General features: G+C 34.8%; 1 protein-coding gene and 1 long non-coding RNA gene across 9 annotated transcripts in view; both read right to left on the bottom strand.

Annotated features, from left to right (window-relative positions):
* The window catches only part of LOC113482589 (cytosolic carboxypeptidase 6-like), a 969074-nt gene that overhangs the window by 857238 nt on the left and 85363 nt on the right, over positions 1-26473 (bottom strand). The window lies entirely within an intron of this gene.
* Positions 1173-24804, bottom strand: LOC113482590. The gene is made up of 2 exons (XR_003398871.1): positions 23057-24804; positions 1173-2152 (listed from the first exon to the last, which is right to left on the bottom strand). It is a non-coding gene; the product is annotated as an uncharacterized LOC113482590 (long non-coding RNA).

Here is a 26473-nt window from a genome sequence, read left to right as displayed (position 1 = left end):
GAAGGCTTGCAAATCCTTACTCCAGATAGCTTCTAGACACAAAAGTGTCACTTTGGTTTTGTATTTCTGTGTTCAGCAGATTATTAACAATACATATCTCATATATGGCATTATTCAGCATTAAATCTTAAAACTGCTTTACAAAGAGAGTCAATAACATTTTTCCCATCATAAAGATGTGGAAAATGAGGCAAGCTGATAAGCAAATTTGCTCTAGCCAGTGAATATGATCTCCTAAGTCTCAGTTCAGTGCTCTGTCAAATAGAATCACTGCTTTTAGCAATTAATACAAAGTAGTTTATCATTTTCTTATTATGCAGGGTTCATTTAGCTACTCTCTGATAAATGTCTTTTATATATTTACAGTATTATTTACATAGGCCTCCTTTACACAAGGGTTGCCTGCTTCAATGATGAATCAACATATGGAGAACTTGCAAATGAATACCTAAATAAATACATTTCTGGAAAGGAGAGATATTTCTGTGTAAATCTTACACTGTCTTTACTATGTGATAAAGATAATAAAAACAAATAATATGTAGCCATAGTAGAGTAATACGTTTTATACAGACAACAGGAAAACCAAATTTATAATACTTTTATACCAAAAGCACAAGTGTTTCGATATAAGGGTAGAGTTAATATTGCCATTACCAGTGGAATACAGTTCTCTCTAACTTATCATTCAGCAGCATCAGTTGCTTTTAAAACCAGCCCCTTCTAATACACTTTGCATCCTTACACAGACAGAGCTTTTTCAGAGCACAGAGTAAGAACCGCAATTTAGAAAAACCTGCAGAAAGCTAACTCCTGAGCAGGGACAGATAATCAAGTATATCTGTATTTTCAGAAAGCCCAGATTAACAAGACAACTCGTGGTGAAGAGTGTGTGCAGATCTCAATCACAGCATGCCGCTGTTGCAGAAGAGCTCTGCTTCCAACAGCCAACTCTGGTATGTGGCAAATAATTTAGAGTGGGGTTAATTTTATTGTAGAGTTAACAACCAGAGTCAAATTGCTTCGGTATTACCCCCCTACCCACAGGCAGAAAAAGCAATTTTTGCCTGCAAATACTACCTGTCATTCAAGAGAAAGTTGTAAATATTAAAGCAGCACCCATTATTTTCCTTCCTGCAAATCTAGCAAAAACCAAGCTTCATGTGGTTTTCACTAGTGGTGTGTTTTTGGTTTTTTTTTCACGTGGTCAGATCCAGAACCTGCAGGGAAATTACGTTCTAGATACTTCAACTTCCCCCTGAATCTAATACAGTTACAGCATAGCCCATCCTAATATTTAAGAGTCAGTCAACCAGTTTCTTAGGACCAAAGCAGCCTTAAGTCAGGACCTGTTGGTATTGTTTATAAAGTAAGACACTACATTTCAACCCATTTTCAGATCATTTGTCAAGCAAAGAATGAACTGGTAACGCTTACCACATCCAGCGGCTGTTTAAAATGAAATTTGGTCCTCTTTTCACAAATTCAAAGGTGCCCTGATGCAGAAGGATCCAGGTTTGGAAGCCCTGTTGTGTTGACCTTAGGGCACTGTGCTTCACAGAGGCTTCCTTCTTACGCTCCTCTTTCTTGCCAGTGTCCGATAAGGAAGATAAACCAAGAGGAGCAACGCTGGGACTGAAACTGAGTGCTGCAGCAAGAGCTAGTCCTCTTACAAAAGTGTAACCTAACATATGCCTGGCTTGTAGGGAAATGAATATGCAGTGACAGTCACTAAGGAGCTCTGTGGTTTTCTCATGGTGCAGTGAAAGAAGATTTCAGCCTATCCCCCAAGAAATCTTCTGTGAACTGTGCCATCCATTAGGAAAAAAAAAAATGAAGATCATCCCATATCATTCAGAGGTTAACAGCTCTTTTAAAGATCCAAGTGTGGTGCACGCATAAGTAAACAACCTGATTCCAGATTCAACCACTTACTAAACTTAGTCTGAACAACATTCTTTCCCAGTCTGTATGCAGCCATTATTTAGATGATCAATACAAAATCAGGTGATAAAGGCAGTTTTAGCCTCTTTTAGCAAGCTAAGAAAATGTTTATATGTAAACCAGATGACTGAGTACTCAAGGGGAACCCTTCTGCCTCAACAGCACTCAGTGACACATCGCTCAGATGCACCAAATTTCATTTCTGCACCTGCAAAGAAAACAGCATCAGATCGTTATCTTCACTACACTAAAGGTGCAAACAAGGTACCTGCCACTGCCTTGTCAATGTTTTCTACGACAGACTAGTCTTCCAAGTCTGTGTGTGTCTATTGTGCATTAATAGAAGTGATCATTTACGCCATTCTACACTTCAATCCTGTGCTTAATAGATGCTGAGCACCCGCTTTCAGGTTCTGGCCTTTACCTTGGTTTTAATGCAGCCCAGCTGAGCATGAACTGAGCGTAAGCATTTACCTGAGGCCTTGACTAACCCGGCAAATAGTGCCTTTCGTTCCTTTAGAGCAACATCATTAGAATCTTTAAGTATCTCATTTTTTAATCTAAACAATATGTAATCTATTTTAGAACACTCCTTAGCTTGGCAAATAGAAACATGACAGGAAGGTGAATCCCATTTTATTTGGTTATTGCCATTTTTATCGTGTCATGACAAAATTTTAAAAATGATAGATTGATGATTTATATGTGTTTTGATAATAAATTAATAAGTATCATATACATTTTCCTTTACTATTTAGTTATATTACTTTCTTTATTAGTAGTAACAAATAAATTACTTCCACGGTTGTCAGATGGAGTTTTAATAGGGGAATAGATATTTTAATACTTTTCAACAATATGCATATCAATTATTATAATACTAGCAATTATTTTCTCTAATACTCTTGTATTTCAAGTCCTTCACTTTTTGTGAACCATTAAACTGTCAGGAAAAAAAAAAAAAAACTAACTGTATTTTTCTTTCAGCAGTATCATTTCAATTAGATTAATATTTCCCAAGTTTATAATTAATTTGACAGAAATGTCATTATAGTAAAAAGTCAATACTCCTTCTGTTCCTTGCTGGCAAACTTTCTCTACAATGTAGAAATTTATAACAGTGCCAGAAATCATCAATTTGCCTAAATATGGATATACACATGTCAAATATTTGTTTCTCTTTACAAATTTCTATAGCACCTATTACCATGGTATCTGCATGAATCTTCTATTATTTATGATTTGAAACACAAGATGAACAATTTAAATAGATATTTAATACGAATGTCCAGCATCTCTGCTAGTGTTGCCACAGTCCTTTGGGATCTAAATATTTCTCATGCAATTGCTCTATCTTAGAATAAAAGAAACATGATTTTATATTTTGAAATCTAGGAGTCCAGATTATCATAAGCATTTCAGTAAAAAAGTATACATACTGAAAACATGAGATATTTATCATATAAATTACTTATAAGTGTTGTGATGGTTAGTAGTGAATTTCACATAAAAAAACTCTGTATTATTTCTTGCAAATTTAAAGCCATCTTCGTCATCTAGTCTGTGCATAATGTGTAAGACAATTTTATAATTTTAATGCCTGAAATAATATACCTGTAAAAATGTCTTTAAATAAGGAGCTTGACACTGGGAAATTCTCAGCCATTTCAGATCTTTGCAAATAATGCTACAAACCTCAATTTCACAATGAAACAATATAATAACTGCTATACATTTTGTTGAATTATTCCTGTATGGGACTACTCTAAATTTCATTTCATACTAATAGTTACCATTATTTGCTCTTTAGTAGTATATCTAAACTTAATTTCTACTTGGCAAATACTTTTTCTTGTTGTTTCCAGAGAAGTGGAAGTCAAGGTGATGTCGTCACAGCACCTGTATTTAACAGCAGATCTACAAACAAAAGCAAAAATATGCATAGATACTGGAATACCGAGAAATATTCTCTATTGTGGTGTTCTCTACCAGAACGAAGCATCACCCAATACCAGCATGATGACTCCCCAAAACAGAATTCTTACAGCATACTAGAATACATTGTTCACTCAATTAAGTTTAAGATGAAATCGCATTTCCTAAAACTGAGGTTTTTAAATTGGAGAATGATAAAAACAGCTGGGCATATACCCCATTCCAACAATCAGTGATGCATCATTTTTACAGTAATTTTTCTACTAATGTTTGTTTCTGATTTTTAAATGTTAAGTATTTTAGCTTCTATTTATTCCCATCCTGGTTTTATTTTCTAACATAAAGATCTGCTGATGGCCACAAGAGATTGTTATAGATGGACATTTTTTCTGACCTCGTATATGACCTTTATGGCTTTATGCACCACTACTCTTGGAAAACTATTCTAAAGTCTATTGATCTCATGATCAAATCTTCATTCTCAAGTGTAATTGGATATTTTAAACTTCCTGATATTGCACTAAGATAGTATTTTTTTCACTCCATTATTTTTTAATAGTTTCCTATATTGTCTCAAAATTCTCTCCTTTAGGTTTTTTTACCTTTTAAATATTTACCGGGCATCATCATGTACCTTTCCCAATCTTAGATATTATTTAATCAATTCTTACCCAGGGGACCATTTAACCAAACGATGCACTAACCCTGATGTCAGCATAACTATTTATACCTTTCAGCATATGTTTTCTTTTGCTGCACCATGGCCTTAGATCTTTCACTCTATTATAGTAAATAATAATTACCACCTCCTTACCACTTTTGTAGTTTTTCTCTTGAATTCTTGAATACATACGTGTTTTTCTGAATTGAATGTGAAGTATAAAAAATTTGCATGCACATTTTAAGCTGCTCCAACACGAAACTCACATTTTATACCACTTTCACAAACTCCCAATGGAAACATAATTTTCAGTACTTGAAAACTTCATATCTTATATGAAGTATGGTTTTGCATGGTTTTGCTGTTGTTGTTTTACATTTTTACAGAAATTTAAAAATATAGTAATTAGAGAAAGAGCACAAGACCAAATAAGCAAGAACCATAAGGAACGAAGAGCTGTAAAGGACGACAAGAGGTAATTGTGCGACCATAAGAGATAATAACAAACACTGACTAAGTATACACTGATGTAGACCAAAACCACTCTTCATGGATATTTACCCCATACATCTTGACCACACATCCCTTGCCAGATTATGACAGTGTCTTTAAAGTCTCTAATGAAAGAGGCTTCGCGACCTAGATAGTCTGTTCCATTCACTAATTATCCCGGTAGTTAGAAAAACCCTTTACAATCTGATTTAAATCTTTTGCTGTGCGTAAAATCCTATGACATGAAGAACCATTGATTACTTTATCTTTAGACTGCTCTCCTCCAAAACCTCATCAAGTTACCTGTATCTTTCTTGAAGTAAACCCTAAAGTGACAGATGTTATCCATTTTAACATCACCAACTTGAGGTAAATTGTAATAATTCTCTCATGTCTTAAACACAATACTCCTAGTTACACATTTCAGAAAAATATCTCCCCTTTTTTCCATTCAATTGCAATAATTCAAATTCAGCATTTATTTCTCTTGGGCCCACCTCCTTTCAGATGGTGCAACTCCCTAACCAGTGACTATATTTTGTACTCAAGACTTAGTTCTCCTTACTAAAAGTAACACTTTTTTGTTGTTACTGTTGTTACTTTTTGTTGTTGTCTTGTTGTTACTGAATAATTCCAGCAGTTCTGTCAAGATCAATCAGAATTCTGAGACCTTCTTCCAATGGGCTTGCACGTCCTTCCGTTTTAACTGATTACAAAAAAGTAACTGATTACAGTTTCATGAAGACCAAAGTGAGGAAAGAACTAAATATTTTACTTTGTCGTTCACTTGATTTTCTTTAATTCATTTTCTGAACATTTAATGCAATACTCAAAGCAACCTTTTGGACTGTAGTAGTAAAAAATTGGACAGAAATTTGTTATGGAAGAAGATGAGTGTATTAATGGCCTGCAAAAAAATTTTATCAAGAATAATTCGACTGGAGGTGAACCACTATTACCAGTATTTAAGTTGCACAAAGCCAGAGAATGGACAACATGAACCCTTTGTCTGGACCCTTCCAGTGTCTCCCCAGTTCCCTCCATTTTCACATTCTCCAAGCACGCACCTTGGGCAGCCTGCTCAGTGTCTGTTCCTAACATACATCCTTGACAATGTGGGGATGACTCCAGTGCGTTAATTGGAAACTGCTCGGGAGGCAGCTGAGTTGCTGGCAGCATAGCACTAAAAGTCGTATCTTTCTGAGCTACAATGTGCTAATTTTGATTAATTATTACAAGTATTATATAATATTACTATTGTAGCCTGGTACCCACTGCCTTTCATACATACAAATTACAGAGAGTGACCCTTGGCATGAAGAAGCAGCTTAATAAATCAGTTATACATTAACTATGAAGCAAATGTATTTATTACTACCTGCACTTTCTTAAGTCTCAAAGCACGGATAAAAGATTCTCATATATATCTTTACAATAAAAAATAACAGAGGCTATAACCTCAAAGATGCAATGACGGTGGAAGGGCATCTTGCTGAAGAAAACGAAGATACAAAGCAGTTAAACTATGACAAAAAGGTGAAATGTTATTAAACATAATTCATTTATTCACTTATGAATACTGTATGTGCATCTACAAAGGTGTGCTTCTTAATGCAGTTTAATGGCTTTGAATGTAATTTCCACACTATTTACAGATCTGACCCTTCTCTGCAACATCAGTTTCTCAATAATCAGCACTTTTATGTTTGCTAACTCCCAATAATATTTGTAAAATAAAGGACATCATAGAGTAAACTTTGCATCTGTTAACTTCAACCTAACCCACACCTTGTTCTGTATAGTGCCATCCTGAGAACCATCTCTGCTAAGCATTCTAAACAAAGGAAGTCTCAGTTATCTATCTTTCCTTCTATAAATACTCTCAACCTAGCAACAATGTGATTAACTGTGATTGTTACTAATAAAAGTAGCAGGTAGTTCCCTGCATATTTTCGTTTTAGTTTCTAGACATAAGAAGTCTTTTTAATATTGGCAGAGAATGGATTTTTCTTCATACTAGAAAGTATTATAGCACCGAATAAAGTCTTTCTGATCAAACCATACCATAATAGCTTTTGTCTTGTGTCACTTTATGTTAGCCAGCATCAGAAGAGAAAATAAGCAGAGGCTTGCTATTGTGCCTCTATTTTAAAAGGGCCTTCCATCTGGTAGGAAGCAGAAGCCATCAGCACTGTAATTAAAATGCAATTACTGTCCCCCGCCGCAATCCCAGGACGACCATTCCATCTGTGTGATATACAGTGGAAAAAACACTATTTTTTGCACTTTTCTAGCTCCATTAAGTTTATTCTCTTTCTATTAATTAATCTAACAGCACTAAGGGGTCGTTCCTGTTTTGCAAGCCATTGTGTCACAAACTGCGCACTCACAAAGACTGAAACCACATGAATTTTTAAAACTCTCCGCTATCCCTGTGACATAAAACCTTAATTACTTCTGACTAAATCTGTAATTAAAATATATCACCGCAGCAGATTTACCTGCGTGTGGGTGTTGGAGTGCATGCTTCTGTGACTGTCACAAATGAATCACTCTGAGACGGTGTTATAAAAAGGGAGATTAGGATGTATGACAGAAAGGATGCAGAAAAGGCACTTGAAAATGAAAAACTGGCAGCAGTCTAGGAAAAAGTTGTACACTGAAAAAATAAGAAAGAGTTATTCTCTTACTTTGTTGATTTTTTTAAAATAAAAATATTCATGGTATGTATAGAGACATACCAGATGCTCCCACATGCACTTTATTCTTATGTAGTCCTACATTTTATTGTGCTACCATGACCTTATGACAATAAAATTACAATAAGTAAAATATCACATACTGTAAAATAAGATCCCACGATATTTTTCATAGCAATCCATCTTGTATTCACAGAGATAATCTCATAATCTACCCTTCCTGTCATTCACAACTGTGCAGTCCAAGGCCTTCCATCTGCAAACCTATAAAATCTTGAAATCTGTGTGAGAAGTACAGGCATTGGGTATATCAAGACAAAAATATTAGCTAAATACTCGGTTGAAATCTTAGCCCTGTCACAGTTTGTTGGAATTTTGCCTTTGACTTCAGTGGAGTCAAAGGGTATTTTGTCTTTTTTTTTCATGCATGTTGCTAGAGCAAAACAAAGAAACAAGACCCTCTGCAAATGACCAGCTGCAAGAGGTGAGTAGACTAGCAGTGAACCTCAGCATGAGAATCTTTGCTGTAAAATGTCATGCAAAAATGATATTAAAAGTCCTGGCAAATAATAAATTCTCCCTTTTTTTTTTTCCCCCCTTGGAATCCACTGAGGTTCAGCATGTGCATAACTGTTTTTACAAACTCAGCATGTGGGCTCAATATGTCTCCAACAGAAGAGAATTTTGGCATTTCATAGATTTCATAAAGGGTAAGGCCAGAAGTATTCATAAAATGTTTAGGCTAGCTTCCTGCAGCTCATAGGTCATTCGACATGCCACTCACCCTCTTAGTACAATGACATGGTTTTAGCCCATGTATATTGAGTCCCATTTCAAAGATACCACAAGACATGGGGTCTCAATTTAAGAGTTTGCTCCAGTAAGTAATGATACTGACCAGTAGGAATTTATCCTCACTCCAACTTGGTTTATCTGGTTTAAGATTTCAGCATTAGTCTTTAATACACTTCTGTTCATGAATAAAAAGAAGCTTTTTAATACCCTGTATTTTCTTTCTGTGAATTTACTTGCACACTGTAATCATGTTACCTATCAATCTTCTTTTGATAAGATAAACAGACTGAGCTATTTAAATCTCCCATTATAAAGCATTTTCTCCAGCTCTTAAAATGTTTGTGTCTTCTTCCTGTACCTCCTGCAATTTTAAAAATGTGGAGAACAACAGTGTGTAAAATATTCTCCATCCTCAAGGTAAGACAAAAATGACAAGATTTGCTACTTTGTGTGGTTACTAAAATAGCTGGAGCTAGGAATTGGTACTTGACAAGGAGAAAACAAATCTGATCAGCAGTCTCCCATGAGGAAGTGGCTCCAGCGGCTGGTGAGTTCCCACAGATACTATGGAGAGCTTTAGTTTGCATGCACTTTACCAATGATAACCTAATTGGCAATATCTTGATTTTCTGCAAGGGAAGGCTCCCAGGCCAGTCAGCTACACAGAATCTACAAGAATTTAGTGGGTTCTGGAGTTAGTGTCTCACTGGAACCAGATGGTTTGGCTATAGCTTGTCTCTGTGTAGGAAAGCAGTTCTCACACACTTCCTAAAAATGTTGTCATTCAAACTGGTATTTTTTAAATCCAAAGAAGTGATGATTTGGTGTTGCTTAAATAAAAAAAAGAAGTGATATCACATGTTGCCTAGCCTCAAATGCTGAATATTCCATAAATGAAGGTATATCACTGTGTTGAAAGACAACAGAGAGAAATCTTAAGATTAACTATGTGTGATTGAATGAATAAAGCAACAAATTCAACATTGGTCATGTATGAGGTATGTTGGCACTAACTTATAGAAGAGCTAAACTTACATTAAAATATTATAAAATTTTATAGGAATCACTCTGATAAATATAATTGCTTATAAAGTGAGTAAAGATAAAGAGTTTAGACTTGCTGTCTTTCTGGCTACAATGCAGTTTTACAATAAAACTTATTAAAATAATTGATATTTTAAATGATTCCATACACTCATTTGAAAGAGGTATAAATATCCAAGTAGGATTGTTTGCTCTGCTCTAATGTGGGTCTTCTCATTATCTAGATCACTTCCTCTCCAGTATAAGCATAACGGACACAAGAGTACATATTTAGTTCTAATGCATACTATGACAGTACTTAGTGGCCCACTCCTAAATCCTTTTCACATTCAGATCCTACTGGTATAATATATTTAGAAATAAACTGCACACAAAAATGTCCAGTTTAAGAAAAACATAAACATGACATGGTAGGCCTTCATAACTCATTTGACTGTGGCGGGAGTTGAAGAAGACTAGATTCACTATGCCAGTTATTTTGTCAATACAGTTATAGGTATGTGGAACATAATAATTGCATATCCCCAAATGCTGTCCAATGCTATTAATTTCTCCTCCTAAGGACACCCTATAGGACACTATTTATTGTTTTGCCATAGAAAAGAGTCTGCACTAAACAGGAACATCTTGATGGAATTAAACTGACCAACAAGATCCTGGAGGATAACCAGGGACTTGTCTCTGAATGCCCTCTCAAAAGCACCTCCTGTCTAAACATATTCTCAACTGGAACATCAACCCATACTAGCAATGAATGTTAATAATTATATAGAAGGACGAAAGAAAATTGGTTCTGTTTTTTTTTACAGTAAACTATGATAATACATGTTTAAAACATGATATCTTCAACCACTCCTTGGTACGAAGAAGCCTCCTGCTGCCTGTGCAAAGGTAAAAAAAGGACTCTTGACTGCCATTGTGAGCACACACTAGGATCTGTTTTGCGAACGTAGTGCATAAAGCAATACTAAATTAGCTTTCATATCATACAGTCTATCACTGTTTGACCCCCTGGGCTATTTTTATTTATAGAATGTAGTTTCTAGTTTACTTTAGTGTTTTCAAATTAAATAAATATTCATGAAAGTGCACTCTTCCTGAAATTGGGTCATTTAGGCAGACTATCCCATTAAAAATAGATTTAGGTTTTTTACAGGTGTCATCCATTAAGGTTGGGAATAGACAAAATCAGCCAATTGTATCTGTCAAGAAGATGTTAGTCCTTCCAGAAAGTCAGTCTCCTGTCCTTTACATATAGCACTTAATAGCAAAATGACTAACTTCCTTTCTGTAGCATTCATACTTCAGGGAATTTTTATTGTTGCAAGATTTGTATCTGAGGGTTTGAGGAGATATTTTAGTCCTTCCAAGTTGTTCAGACTCTGACACCAGGCATATAAATAAAATTACGCTCTTATTGGCTAAGATGTGGCCAGACTCTTGCAAGATAGGCTCAGGGAAGAGGAGTTTTAACTCCTCACTAGGACTAAACACAAACAAGTAACAGAAGACAGAGCAGAACGCTGATGTGGTGTCTCCTAGGGCATATGATAGGGGAATCTCCACAGAGCAGGGGATCCACCAGGGTTCTGGTTAGTGTGGCTCTTGGTTATGCAAACTCACGTAAGGTGCGTATAGACAACAGCGTGGGTTCTTAAATTCAGTCTTCATCTTCCATATACTCAAACGACAGCACTTCAGTTGGAAATAATGTGGACTAAGAATTTTAGGAGTGTGTATAAAGAGGAAATAACATCTGTGACAGATGCCACAGGAAAAGCTGGCAAGACTTGGATACAGTCTGAATGAAGGGCCAGGGTGAGGGGCGTGATCAAAAGCACAGCTCTGGAGGAAAGGAGAGAGGCAGACACTTCTATAGAGCTGCCCATCACGCCACTCCTGCTCAGGAACTGTTTTAAAATGGGATGCATAGTGTTTCAGAGTGACTTGGGGAGGGATGGGGAAGTGGTGCAGACAGTGTGCTTAGACAGCTAATCTAGACTGGAAATCTAAACTATGAACTGAAACATTTAAGTGAGATGAGTTTTAGGATTAACAAGGACACTTAATTAAAAGATCTGAACAACTTTGCCTGGTGTATTTCCCCAGTCAGTATTGATATTTCCAGTCCAGCCACCACCAACCACCAGCATGGGTATTTCATCCGTATCTAAGAACACAGCTCGTTATGAAATAAAACTGTGAAAATGAAATCTTTGTAGAAAGGAAACACGAGAACATTCTCATTTCAATGCCAGTGAGCCTCTAACGAATCACAATTTCACCACGTGGCATTAAACTCAGAGCCAAATTTTCAGAATGTGAGCTTGTGCTAATATAAGAGTCATAATACTTATATATTGCATCTATTATCACCAACAAATCAGATATATAAGCCAACAAGTTCTACAGTTTTCTCTTGTTTTAGTGCTCCCAAAGAGTGTTATATTAAATGACTAACAAAAAACCCAGAGGTTTTCCAAAATTTGATATTCAGGAGGGTGTTAAAAAGAAGAAATTATTAATTTTCCATGGATATTTTTCCTAGCAACTTGACGAGTCTTGAAAAATATTCTTTAATGTGTTCAGTAGGACATTTATACAAAAATCAATAGATCCTTTTCAAAAGATAAAAACAACTACAGAGAAAAGCAATTTTCAAATGCAGCAACTGTTGCAAACATAAGTAGTTTAAAAATAAGACAAACATTATCATAGAACATTAAATAGTGAAGCAATTCACAAATAACTAACCTTAAGTCAGCCTTGCAAAGTTCTAATTGCCCACTTGCCTGGGGTGAGAAATTCTTTTGACGGGCAAGTAAATTATCATTAGTCTTGTCCATTATCATCAGTCATTATGGTAAAATGCTGATGAGTGAATTTATGCCTAGGCTGGTACATTTTCATGTCAACTTTACAACACAGGTTCAAATTAAGTCACAAGGCAGGGCACAAAAGAACTCAAAATCAACTGTATAAATTTCTTCATCTGCATGCTGATGTGTACAACCCTTACAATTTTTAATGTAATAGGAAGCAAGTCCACTAAGTGTTTTTAGATATAATAAAAATGATTGTGTGTCACAAGGTCTATAAGTGAACATTTAACTGAAAAGATCCATGCAAGATGACTGGACTTTTGTTTTCATTCATGGAAAACTACTCTCAAATACTAGTCTGTGCTGAATAAAACTGCAAAGCATAACTCAGGTAAAAGGGCTGAACAGAACTCTGAAATAAGAGTTCCAGCTCCGTGCAAATGAGCCTGATTTATTCCTTGTCTGATTGGCAACAAATAAAGACTGAAGAGCCTCCTACAGTAGGGCTGCTCTTGCAAAGAATTGCTAGATTTAAACAAGCATATGCTGTTTCTCAGAGTAAGTGTCAACAGTAACAAATCACCATTACCAGGTACACAGTTATCTTACTGGAGCTGCTCTTAACTTTAAAAAAAAAAAAAATAAAATAAAATTCTTCTGAATAACTTCAGCATTTTCTCAATAATGAAAATTATTATTTTTTCTAATAGCATGCATATGTTGATAAACTGGTGGGATAAGTAGTGATGTTAATTACTGGGTTCTCATTCTCCTTCTTCAACTAGCTTTGGAGTTGCCTATAATTCTAACAAAATTCAAACATTGTGTCTAAATGAGGTGACATTTTTTGCCAGTTGCCTGTCTAGAATCAATGTGTCTTGAAAATTGTAGGCAAAGTATTTTAAACTTTCTTGTGGAAGAAGTTAGAGAGGAATACTGAAGTCCTATAAAACATTCAGTGACGTCTCCTTTGATTTTCCTTATTGCAGTGAGGTGGGGAGATCAGAGGTGAAGGAGGAGACACAAAGAACACTTCATAGAGAGATTCATCTTTTGCCATGTCCACTAAAAGCAACCCCAAACTGGGCAAGTCATAGATGTAAAAGTAACAGCTGAAACAAGATCAACAAGAGAAAAGCTGAACTCTTACTCTAGCCATGCACAAGACCTCTGCAGGATGCTCCAGCACACTGTGGGCAATGTGCAATTGTCCAGGTTCAAGCACTGTTGCTTGGAAGAAAAGAATGTTTTTTTCTTGTGCTTTCCATGCTCCCTCTCTGTGTACAGGCAGCACAGAGGAGGAAGCTCCAAAAGCCAAAGACACTGAAAACATAAACTGAACTTGATGACAGAAGCAGTCATTTAGAACAAGAATCAGAGAACTGCAATGGACTGGAGCTGCAGCAGTACAACTGGGAAAGGAAATTAGCGGGTGAAAGACAGATATTGGATGAGAACCAAAGTGAGGACATTAGGTGTGGCTTGAGCAGTGAGACAACACCTGGAAGTCCATGAGCAAGAAAGAAGATACAAATGCCATAATCCATGACGGGAAGTGGAACCACCTAGGTAAACAAGTGTTATTAGCAAGAGAGAATGTGGCTACAGGTTGGAAGAACTGGGTGGAAGACAGGTGATGTAAGGCTGGCAGGAATTGAATGGGAATGGAAACTAAACCTTAGAGTAGGACAATGATCCAGATGAGGCGACAGAAAGAGGCTATAAGTGGGTCTGCAAAAGAATTGGTATGAGGATGAAGGGCAATGAGGAAGATGGGTATGATACGGTAATGTCCTACACACACTGTAGTGAGGGTATTGCTGAAGCGTTTAAAAAGGAGAAACTGACACTGGCCAACCTGAAATTTTAATTCAGTTTAGGAAAAAAATAATTCAATTTTTAGTCTATCCAGTCCAGACTATTAGATAGTGACTAATAAAAGCTGCCTGAAAGAAACATATATAAAGCTCTGGAAAAGGAACCTAACACAATAAATAAGCCTTCTAACTTGCTACCAATTGAATATTACTATACTCTCAAATTTGAGAGCTTATAGTCCTTCAAGCTTTATTTCCATTCTTTTTTTTTTTTTTTTTTTTTTTTTTTTTTTTTTTTTTTTTTGGCATTTGCCTAGGATAGATTTTCTATTCATATATGTACTTTATCTCAGGAAGGCCCATAGTCTGGGTTTGTTGAATGACCACTGAGAATCTCCAGACCTATCACTTCATCTTGACAGTGCTTGATAGTATATGTAACTATGCGTTTCTTTCCTGAAAAAAAGCCTTTTTTGTTTATTTTACTGGAAGAAAAACAATTTAAACAAGAGTTTATAATAGAGATAAGCTCTAGATACATGTTTCAATAGATTCCCATTCTTGGCAGCTACACATAAGTGGAGCCATACTGCAATACATTTAGATGCAGTGGGCAACAGCAGGGGACCTAGTGCAATGGAACAACCAAAGCAGCTGGAGAATTTGATAAATTTATAGATTAAAGGCCTGAGGGGATCATTGTTATGATCTAATCTAACCTTTTGTATAATACAGGCATGTACTAATTCTTTTTTGAATTAAAGTATATATTTTAGGGTGAAAACATCCATCAGTTGCCCGTGATGGAGAATGAACCAGTCTATGGTAAATCATTACAACACTAATTAACCTAACGGTTATAAATAATTTCTAGTCTGAATTCATCTCAGCATCAATTTCCAGTCATTCTATTTATACTTTTATTTACTGAACTGAAAAGCTCATTATCAAAGCCTTGTTTTCTAATCTTTCACTCATTCTTGTAGCTCTTCTCTAGAGCATTTCCAATTTATCCAGGACCTTCTTGACTTCATATTCAGTTCATAAAGCAACCTGAATCCTGCTTTGTTTCAGGGTCTTTCTTCCTATGCCAAAGTTTCTCCATCTAGATGGACATGAATGCCCATCCTTTTCATTATTTATTATTTGCCAAGCTCTTTGTTACTGTGATCTTCATATATAAAGAAAAAAAAAAGTAAGTTCTAAAAAGTAAAAACCCACTTGATTTCAAACCTACCAAGCTTTATTTGATCATCACCTGTGTGACTACTATGGTACAATATGATACCTATTGTACCATATTGCTCTGTAAAGCACAGAGATTATATTAATATTGTATTTTCAAACATACCAAAAGATTTACCAGTCTGATATAAAGACTAACAACTTTAAATTAGTTTTGTGATACTCTCCTCTTTTAGCCTGAAATTTGGTGAGCTTAAGATATAATTCTGACTCTGGACTCTCTAGACACTTTTTTGATAAATACATATTGGCCATTGACGATTACTTCTTATTCCTTGCCAAGCTGATGATTCAGATACTTTTTTTCATATTGTTTCCACTCTAGTCTTAAATGAATCAAAACGGGAGATAATCTCACAGGAATTGTGGAATTCATTCCTCTGTATCAAATCTAGTTATTTTCGCTGACACAATACAGAGTTCTTATATCTTTGCCCCTTGTTTTCTTCTGTCTCCATAAAAGCAGGTACTATGTTAATATGACAGGAAGGATATTGAAAATGTACTTTACATGGACCATAGGAAACAAAAGAATACTCATCTGGCACACAGTCTGGCCCTCCATTTTCAAAGTAAATGATGCACAGCTGAAATAAGTGCAGATGTTTTGAGAATGTTCTCCTCTGACAAGGATAGGAGACCGAGATTAAGGAATTATTTCCATTAACAGCAAAAGAATGTTTAAATTAATTGCAATGAGTTAGAAATGGTAGCAGTTACATTCTGTAGCAAACTATGCTGCAACAATATGAGTTGTCAGATAAAGGCCCAAGACCCCAAACCAGTAGACTGATTACAAACTGCTACTTCTGTAACAAATGTAATTTTGAACTAAACTCAAGATTCCTGTGATACTTAAGCACCTACATAGCAACGAAAATTAAGCCTTAAGTATAGGACTCATTTGAAAAACACACAAATAAAAACTAGAGACCTAGTCGTTTGGGTTTAAATTACTTCAGTGGTTTACTTGGAGAACGTAACATTGAAAAGCTTTGAAAAAAGAAGATAGTTGGCATTATGACCACATGTCATTTTATGCTAACAAATATTCTAAGAAATAAAGCCTGCTGTTACCTATAGTAAACAACAATTTATCACTTTGAGGAATAAATGATCTGAGCTTTTTGGAAAAGTGGGTAGAGTTTTAACTTAAATACAGGGTAGACTTACACTCAGTCAAAAATTATTTGGGTAAGTCACTTCCTGATCAGATTTCTAACATCTATTCAGTTCTAATGTGACTAACCTATAATAACTGATAAAGAGCTGATAGTTGTTTTACCTATAAAGCCACAGAGCACTCAGTTTTGCCTACCAGTTTAAAAACCTGCAGACAAATACTACAGTGACTAAAAGCACTGTAGAAAAATGTTATTGTTGATGGATATTAATTTTGAAAAGAACTTTCTTTGCAAAAAGCTGGCCATTATTTGATGCCTTTTGTAAGTGTTGAAAGTAACTAGGTCATTTTCTTGCATTCCCTGTAGATCCTTTCTGTCCTTAAAAGTTGTCATAAACAAAAGCTATCATTTTTGCTATGCATACTGAGAACTGGAAATGTACTCATTACCAGTGTTATATTTTAACCAAGCAAAAGTGTAATGAAGCTCAGTTGTGATTCACCATTTACAAAAAATTTTCTCCCTAGTGCAAACTAATCTAAATGTTAAATATATATCATTAGTACCTATATTAGCAATTAGTATATATATTGATGTATATACTATATCTTAGCATATATACATACTAATTCAGAGTTGCAGGAATCTTTTATAATGTATAACTGTAAAACAATTATTCAAACATTTTCCATAACCTATCAGGCTAGATACTGTGGTTATATTAAGCCTATCTTCTTTCTAATTAACTGTCTTGGGATTTCATCATTTGTACACAACTCAACCACACAAAACCCATTAATAACAAGAGTAAATCTTCAAAATAACCTTACCTTGAACTTAGGGTTTAACCTTAAAATTTCTTTTCTTATCAAACTACTTTTAAAATTAAGTATCTTGTTCTGCATAACATTAAAATTTGAAAATGTGTGGGTTTTCTATGAAATCATATTCTGAAAAAATGTACAAAATGAAAAAATTAGTTTCAGAAATACGTAACATGATATGAAATAATATGTATACTAATAATTTTCTTTTGTTCCTTATTGCTCTGAAAGATTCTTATTGATAGAAACCGTTATGTAATTACAGTTAAATCAGCAATTGCCAACAAACTGATACAAAATTCAGGCAGCTCAGCAATGTACCAAAGAGGACGCTACATAGGTAACCAAAGATACTTCAACTTTCACACTATTCAGAAATAGTGTCAAAGCTGCAGTGGGAAAAGGCATGTACATTAATTTGTTCAATCTACAGTCAACTGCACTGATCTCAAAAACCTGAGATGAGAAAAATGACACTTTTAACAATTTCAGCTTCCCAAAGAAGAAAGTTTTGCAGTGAGTTAAGAACAAACAGTTCTATTAGATTAATATGAAACTATGTAGTTGGCCTGAAACATTAAGAAGTTCTACAGGTTTTGCAACCTTTCTGTTTTAGAAGTGTACTATTAATATTATTGAGATAATCTTGAGGGTAGTCCTTGTCATGTGTATATGTTTGTGAAGAAGTAATTTATAATTATATAATTGTGCCTGAGCTTCAGAAATAAACTGATGGCACTATGTTATACAAATAATTTTTTGGCCCGTTGGGGAATCAGTAATACACTTTTGTAAAATCATTGAAGCTAGTTTATAACATAAGTGATTTAGGTTCAGATTCCCAAAACTGTAAAAATTACTCAGTCAGACTTTGGTGAGTAAGTCCACATTTTAACTTGAAATTCAATTCACAGAAAATACAAGCTACCTGGCTAAACACTCCTCTTTGACTGGAAAGTTCTCTAGGCACATCAATGTTCTCAATGAGCAAGTTCCCAGAACAGCTTTCCCCGAGCATTTGGATAACCAGCTCTATTCCTGGGATCAGAAACCAGGTGGAACACTACCTAAACGTCCAAGTGGCCTTCCTCGCAGCATGCAGATAGAGACTCAGCCCTTTGTTACAGGGGCCTTGTTTTTAAACTGTAATTAAACATTAAGGAGGTAATGTAAACAATTCGCCAGTAATGTAAACAATTCTCCGCATAAAACTTGCTAAATATGCAACCAGAAAGGAGCTGCCCGAGTTCACTCTCTCGTAAATGAGATGCAAATGAAACTTTTTCCTACTACGGAGAACAGCAAGAGCACCTTTCTTCAGTGCTGGTGAAGTAGGACCACTGTCCTGGTGACCAGTTTCTAAGGCTCTTCACTTGTGAATTCTAGTAGTTCCTCCCAAAATAATTAATTTCAGTGATGTGTGCCTATCCTTTGTCATGGAGAAGTTTGTCTATAGTTCTGCAGATATCATGGGTCATGTATTGCCTACCTCCTACTGAATTCTTGTTCTTAGGCACAACTGTCCAATCCACTGTTAGGATACCCCTGACTCCACAGGCTCCTTGAAGGTTGACACAGTAAGCCTAGAGATTTAGGTGCTGAGATCTGAAATTGGATCTGGATCTTCATCCTGATATTCTTCTATTATAAGACTAATGTTTGAGTATTATTCAGTCTTTATTCTGAAAATAAAATAAAAACTTTTTAAACTATATGCTTGTGTTGCACCACAAGATTCACTTTATATGATCTTTTCGGAAGTTCTCAGGTGCTGGGAGCAAAGCAAGCCAAATAGTTTTCATTTACTTTTACCCTCCTCTTCTTTGTGGGGCTTCTGGGATTAGTTTGCTTGGGTTTTTTTGGTTTCAGATATACTTACAAGAATGACACCTGAAGTCTCAGAAACGAAGGGCACTGTCCTCACAGCATAGTTTAGTGCTATATAAACATACTTGGAGCTAATATGACTACATTTCTTCTAGTAACCATGCTAATTAAGTTAGAATTAAATCAATGCCTTATGCAGACAAACCTCAGAAGCCAAAAGTTGTGCAGAATAGAATAGCTTAAAACACAGTATATTTTGCTTTTAAGCTACAGTGATTTTCTAATGAAGATTTTCAGTTTCCTTTCGTATGGTTACATCTTGATAGAAGAGTGGATTTATTTTTGAATTTTATAAATACTTTATAGCAAACCTACTTTCAGAGTGATACTAAAGGTCAGATTCAGGCAAGAAAATATTGAATAAAATGGTTATTCCAGGTTATTGTTTGATGAATAAAGGGCTTTCATAGTTTAGACTTTAGATCAAGCAGTCCTAGTTGAAATCATAAATATAGCAGTTCCAGACCTACTGATTACATTTTACAGTGACAGGAAATGAAAAAATCAACAATAACTAATTGTGCTAATATTTAAATACGTACTAGCTTTCAATCATTATTTAAGCTTGTTTTACATCAGAGTTTTGCAATTAACAAAACTTCACTTTTAACAAGTACCAGTTAAATTGTTAGAATTTAAAAATCAAATTCTATCATTCTCCTAATGAATCACACCTCACGTTTAGCACTCTATTCTAGAGCTAATTATGTGGTACACACAAACATTCCTAAGATAAATGTTTATTACAGAAATGATAACATGACTGCAATATAATGGCAATATCATGATGCAATTACAATGAATCACTATAATCTGTGAAGTGTTTTGAGATACTTAGATATGCAGTACACTTCAGATACACCATGTTATGTTGTTTCATTTATCTAGGCAAAGCAGAGATCTACATGCTCCACATTATTTTACTATTGTTGTGTATTGCTGGTATTATCCTAATGTCTGGGAGTTTCAGACCTTGATCAGCATCTCTTTTTTCTCCTGTCCAAAATCAGGAGGAAGAAAGGATGTTGGTCAAAGGTCCTTCTAGCATTAAGTACAAGACACAAGACAACAGATAGAGGCAGACATATGGGAAAGCATGAGGGAAAAATAAAACAACACTGGTCGGCCTGAATGACTGTATGGTTCCCATACACCAGCAGTCTGGCCCTTGTCACTTTGTGTAAGGGGGGGGGGGAACGGGGACACACACACACACACACACACACACACACACACACACACACGACAGTTTTACAGGAGAGGAAAAGAGAATAATGGATTAATTTTGTGACTGCAACCACTAATTAATGCACACATTGCAGTGTGCAGTTTGACATACTTATCTGTGGAATCAAAACTCTTCGTTTTTAAAGATATTTGTCATGTTTGAACCTCTAAGATTCTCTAGGAATACTTAGGAGAATCTTCGTAGAAACCTCTTTTTTTCATTCCTGGAGTTTTCTTTATTTTAAAATAAATGTCTTCCTAACTCAATATGACTTTTTCCTTTGCATTTAAGTCAGCACTATATCTTTCCCATTCTTGTCTCTGTATATAATTAATACAAGTAGAATACTGAATTTACTATTTCTTTTTGGCTTTTACAAAAGAAATAATAGTAACTATAATAAGCCATTTGTGTCTTCATCTGCCTGCTTTTTGTATTCAAATTGTCCCTTCGCTCTCTTCTGTGGCACTTTTTCATTCCGCCCTTTACATCTGGAAACCCTTCCTCCGGTACGTTCTTTTCTCTCACTAATTGGATACTTTCCAGAGACTCAAAAAAGCCTAAAACATATTCCCAAAATAGCTCTCAAAAGCTAAATAAAGATCAAGAAATTAACTAAAGTATGGTTTTAAAAAAGCCGCTCAGATTTTCCTGCATTTTATTACCGTTCAATCTGTATTCTAGATATTTTGCATTTAAATTCTCTAAGAAAGGAGCCTTCATCTCCATGTTATCTGCAAAGCACTTAGCACACCTGTGGTGTTAAATGAATAGTTATAATAGATACATGGCTGAATAGCATTAAATGGCAGTGGGCACAAAGATATTCACTGGATCACCTGTTTTGACCAGCCTGATTAATGTGGTAATTGTGCATGCATTATTTAGTGCACAGACTTTCCTCAGTGACAAAAGCCATATTGTGAGTGGCCACTTGTCCCATCCTGGTAATTTCACTGACATGCAACAACTTCCAGTGTTAAAATCCTTGTCCCACACTAAAAAGAAAAATAAACCGTACTTTATTGTTACAAGTGAAGAAGGAATTATTAGGCAAAAAGACAGAAAAAAAATGGTACTAATTTTTAATTCTATCTTCTATCATTTTTGAAGGGAACCAAATATAGTATCCTCGCTTTCCAAAACCTTCGGCCTCCTAACTAGCTTAATTGGTCTCTGTTCATTTCTTACTCAGATCATTTATAAACTGCCTCCATGGTCCCTGCTGCCTTTTCAAAGCAGCATATGGTCCCTCCATTCATGATAGTCACAATTTCTATTAGTGAGTAAAGGAGAAAAAAAAATGTTAATGTCATATTCAGATTGCACTAGAAAAAGCCTGAAACAAAATTTGGAATTCGAGAGTGAAGGTATCAATAGCGACAATAACTCTGAAACATTATCCATCCTGTATGATTTATAGTATATTTTTTAAATTACTAAAATACTTAGTACAGATATTAGGCTACATTTAAGAAGAAATTCAGGTTTAAATACACTATAATACACATCTGTTGCATATGTTCTTGGAACCTCATAGATTGCCTTTCTTGTTGTGCTTTTATATGTGATAAAAAAAAAAAAATAATGCCACATAGTTTCTTAGATTTAAATCAAGCCAAGATCAAATAATTACAAAAAGAACATCTCAGAATTGAACTGATTTAATTCACAAAATATAGAAGAGTTCAAATTCAGTTAGTGTCTCACCCCAAAAGATTAAAAATCACAACTAAAAGACTAAAAGTATGAGTGATCATTATCTTTAGTCTGTTTTATAAACTATGTTACCAGAAGGATGCATTTTATGAACTAGTGAAATGTGATTTGAATTTGAATTTTAACTAAGTAGAAAAATGTTGCCACAGTTATAGAAATGAAGGCTCAGATCATAGATTCTAATTCCTTTCAGTGGTTAGCAACCACAGATGTTTAATGCACAGATTTAAGTACTCAGCACATCATATGGGTCTCAAAACCCTTCTTAATACCCAGTAGAAATCTTAAAGCTGAGTGTAAAATTCCAAAGACCACATGATGTAACAAGCCACAAGAGAAAAATAATAACTCAGAGGTGGTCTTTTAGGTCTCTAATAGCAAGAGGTGAAAATACCAAATTTATATTAGTAAGTGCACCATATTAGCTATAAAAAAATTTAGAAATAAAAATTTATAAAAACCCTTGCTAATATAGCCTCAGGAGAAACTACTTTCTGCCTCTAAATCTGGTGACCACTTTAACCTGGAGAATGTGAGCAAGGCATAACAATCTAGTACTTTCAATGTATTACAGAAATTAAGACATAAGCCTACCTGAAAGTGTCAGAAGGGAAGGAAAAAACAACAATGTAAAAGACAAAATATGCATGAAAAAGGGAAAATAATTCTTTCTAGCCTCTTTAGGTAACTACTCCAGGTTATAAAATTAAGATTATTAATTTTGTTTGTCATTACATGTTTTTATCAAAAACTATAGCAATAGCTTTATGACACAGCATATACCAATGGACCATCACTGTATTTCACTTATTTTATTCACCTTGAAACCCTGACCAAAATAAACTGTCAAAATTTCCATTTGTCTTCTGAAACAGGATGTTCTTCAGATCCTCTTCAGATATCTTGCTTCTATGTTAAGACTAAGCAGGCTACACTAGCTAAGACCAGGTACAGCCTACTGTTATTCCAAACATTTTTAAAATTCAGGGCCAGTTCCAACATTTAAAAAATAATTAAATATATATTATCAGATTTAGGAATGCTCATGGTTTAATATTATTTTGACCATTCTATTGTCATTTTTTTAAATTACTATCAAAAATAAAAATATTTTTAACTTCTCTTTTGGTTCTTAGATTTTTATTTCCCTTTTTTGATAGTTAATCTATTTAGCTTCACTCTGCTAGACAACTTGGATGAAAGGTTAACACATTGCTAATTGAGATATACTGGATATTACTTTGAACAGCAGAGGCAGCTTTTATAGATGGTGATATGAGTTCAATAAAGCTGAATTAGCATGAAATAAGGCTAATTTAGTGCCTGTATATTTACCAATTGATTTCAAATTTTCTCCTTTAATGTTTATTTCTTTCATTCAGGAAAAGAACTGTTTGTTATACAGTTCACTAAGTAACTTGTTTCAGTCCTGTAAAAGCACTAGAGGTGTGTCAGCTTCAAAGTCCTATCCTCATCATATCTCACCTTCATTCTCACCATGTCACCATTTGTACAGATTCAGAATGAAAATACCCCCATAGTAGAAGTTTGTCTTGAAATCCCTTTAATGAATATGTTTTATGTCTATTTCTAATCTGTTGATATTATTTATAAAATAACTGGTTCAAGTACAAAAAGAAACTAACTTTCTAATCGTCTATATTTAGGATATATACACAAGTACATTATGATTAAGTTATCTGACCTGTTTTAAGAATGACAAAATCTAGCTATGCATTTTTAAGAGGACGCAGAAGAAAATAGGCACTTAAGACGATAGGTGCATGGTAAGAATCTATTATTAAACAGTTCCCAAGAAAAGATAAGCTTTCCTATATATGGATACAGTTCTTATTTCTCAGTAATTTTATACAGGACAAATTTGTTTCATACAATAAAAATTATAATAGAAACATAAATTTTAATATAATAGGCCATATTTCAACAAATTCAATTTGCATTACCTCAGTGCAGGTGGTTATTTATTACAGTGTATATACACATAATCTTGATGTTTTGAAGGTGACTCAGACTGGCTGAGTAAGTAAGCCAGGGACAGCCAGTGAAAGCATTTACTCAGCATCTAGAGTACATATTACAAGCTCAGCTCTGCATGAAGGGCAATTTGGACCATGAAGAAGCAGCAAACTGAATCAAGGACAAGTGTAGTTTAATACTTCCAATCTTATGAACTGAGAACAAAATCCCATTTTTAAAGGAAAAACTCTAAAGATAAAAACCTGGTGCACAAAAATAGTTCAAGTCCAGTCCTAAGAATTTAGCATCATTCAAAATGAAAGTATGTCTATCATTGTATGGATAAAAACATAACAGCTTGTGTTTTTCAGAAAATTATTTCAAGGCTAGTCGATATGGTTTAGGATTTTTCTCTTTTTTTTTTTCCTTTTCTATTAAATAGAAAGCAATTAAATTTTGCCACTGCAACTTAAAAACCTACATAACCTGGGGAAATAGCAAAGGAGAGAAACTAAAAAGATCTAAAAGTAAAGAGAAAGATGGAGAGGAAATGGGAGGGGCTGAATCTGGAAGGATTGATTGAAGGAAGATGAGTCCTGAAAACAGAGAGGAAAAAAAAGAAACAGGCATAAGAAACTGAAGGCAAAGGCATAGGTTTTACTTTGAGTTGTACAAACACATTTCTTAGTTAAGTAGAATACATCCTTTTGACAAAGAAACCCCAAAAAAAGACTTTAAAAAAGAAAACGTATGTAATAGCAACATATTTACTCAAGAAATAGTATTCCCCAAAACTGATTAATTTTTAGTAACAGTTAAAAAATAACGTATCGTGTTTACTCACAATTTTAGGTTGTACATTTTCCATATTTAACACTGAAAGAAAACTTAAGTTATATTAGCTCTTAAATAAGATTTGTCCATTAATAATTTTGTCCCAGTCTCCTTGGTCTGCCTGATATTGCTGATGTACTCTGCTACTACACTGACAGTCTCATTTGTAATGCCTTGGCAGTAAGACCCATTTAAATCAATAGATATACATGTATGTACTCAAACTTTATCTTTCTGCCAACAGGCTTAATTTAGATGCCCACAGTCCTAAGGATTTTATAGACTATTCTGTGCCTTTTACATTGAATGCAACAAATACAAATATTTCTTCAGTTGACCTTCATTGTTATACTTCACAAAAAAAAACCCCAGAATTTAGGTATATTACATCTTTACGGTTATTATCTCAAATGTAATTAGAGAGAAGCAGCACTAACAGTCCTAAACTGGAGGTGTTCATTTTTGAAAAAGAAATAGTAATGTAACTTAACAAATATTAATATCAGTATCTATGACACGTGTACTATTTTACATGTGTGCTTTACATGTATACTTACAGAATAAAGTATGTACTACTGTCTTCTTTCTATAATCAGTGAAACCAAAGTAAAGATATGGGTAGCCCTGGATACAAGGTGAAGAAGGAATCTGAGCACAGAATTTCCTTATTCCCAACTTTTGGGCTCACATGCCTAGCACCACTTTTTTAAGACATTGATATGCGTTGATTATCTCATATCTTATCATACATCATGATTTTCTAATTTAGAAAATAACAAATGAAGCTTTTGATCAAATAAGACAGAGTTCAACCAGGACGATGCATATTCTGACCTTTATCCAGTAAAGCATACTCAGCATTTTCAACACAAGCAGACTTACACTGATGTTGCGTACTCTTAGTTAAGTGTGAACTTAAATTCATTGCTGAATGGGCCCCAACTTGTACAGTTTAGCAGCCCTGCTTCCAAACATGTCTTAATTCTGGGACTTACCAGTTATCTCAAAAGCAAGTAGTTCTACTCAGCTACTTGCGTAAATCAGGTTTCCACATGTGAATTAAGGTTTATAAACTAATCCTTATTATTATCATTTGTCAACAGGAGTATGTGAAACTATGCTAATTTGAATGCAAGTATGGCTGCACTATCCTGTTTGTACATATTTCATTGTGAATATTTTACATTGTTCTATATGCAAGCCAATTTTAATGCAAACTATTTAATTTCCCCTAGGTAATGAGAAGGTAAAGGAGGTAATCAAGATGTAAATCAAGATTCTGGTGTTTTCCTGCTAGTACAAATGTAACATGAATTAAAGTTTGATTTACCAAGAAAACAGGCATTGTTCTAAGGGAAGGGACCTGGGATGCCATTGGCTTCGTCCCACTACCATACAGAAGACTTGAGCCTACCTTTGGCCCTCT

Source organism: Athene cunicularia, assembly GCF_003259725.1.
Source record: "Athene cunicularia isolate RWA chromosome 8 unlocalized genomic scaffold, athCun1 chr8_part1, whole genome shotgun sequence".
NCBI classification, from domain to species: Eukaryota; Metazoa; Chordata; class Aves; order Strigiformes; family Strigidae; genus Athene; species Athene cunicularia.
Note: the sequence above shows the minus strand (reverse complement) of the source record. Positions and strands in the feature narration are given on the sequence as shown.